Source organism: Elephantulus edwardii, unplaced genomic scaffold (assembly GCF_000299155.1).
Source record: "Elephantulus edwardii isolate Elephantulus edwardi_28Jun2011 unplaced genomic scaffold, EleEdw1.0 scaffold00273, whole genome shotgun sequence".
Classification (NCBI taxonomy): Eukaryota; Metazoa; Chordata; class Mammalia; order Macroscelidea; family Macroscelididae; genus Elephantulus; species Elephantulus edwardii.
Genome location: NW_006400023.1, coordinates 632020 through 632968, shown reverse-complemented (window position 1 = coordinate 632968; position 949 = coordinate 632020).

The window sequence follows — 949 nt, the reverse complement described above, 5'->3', positions numbered from 1 at the left end:
GTGGAGGGACAGCGCAGGAGGGGAAGACCCTCTATGAGGTGGATTGATTCAGTGACTGGGGTAATCGGGATGGGTGTGTCAGAGGCAATGAAATTAGCACAGGATAGAGCAGGGTTTAGGGAGGTTGTACATAGGGTCGCTATGAGTCGCAAACGACTTGACGGTACATAACAACAACAATAGATCCCAGTTGTTAAAAGAGGGGGAAATTGGAACAAATATATAACAAATAATTTTGAACAATATAATTTTTTATGTTTAAGGTTAGTAATAGTATCAATATGATTGTGCGAATAATTTCCAATCCAAAGAGATACATGATCCAATGCCGTTCCTATTGTTCATAAATGTTTTTGTTAAGAAAAATGCTGTAAATGTGGATATAGTTCCACTATTCCTTTTTCATGCCTTGATATAGTGTTAGCACGAGCAGTTATAAATCCATGTCTTCCTTACTTTAACTTAAATTTTTGGTATTTCCATGCTGACGAGTAGAACCAACAAGGCTCCAATCAATGACACTTCCACAGGAAATATTAATTAGAACTCGTCTTTGCTCTTCTAAACATTGTTTCCAATGTATACATACTCTAAGAATAATAAAGGAAGCAAATGACATGGAAGAATATCAGAAAAATGTGAAGTTGTTACTGGTATCTCCACGAAAACTATATCCTTGAAATATCTACTGGAGAAATATATTGCCCAAAACATTATAAAGCCAAAGAACTACTTTTAATAAGAGAGTATTGCAAATACATTTTATAAGAGACACAAACACAGGTTATACATATGGACTTCACCTGATGGTATGCATAGGAATCAGATCGACTACATCTGTGGAAGGAACTGCTGGAGAATCTCAGTATCAGCTGTGAAAACTAGGCCGGGGGCTGATTGTGGAACAGACCACCAATTACTCATATGCAAATTCAAGCTGAAGCTGAGG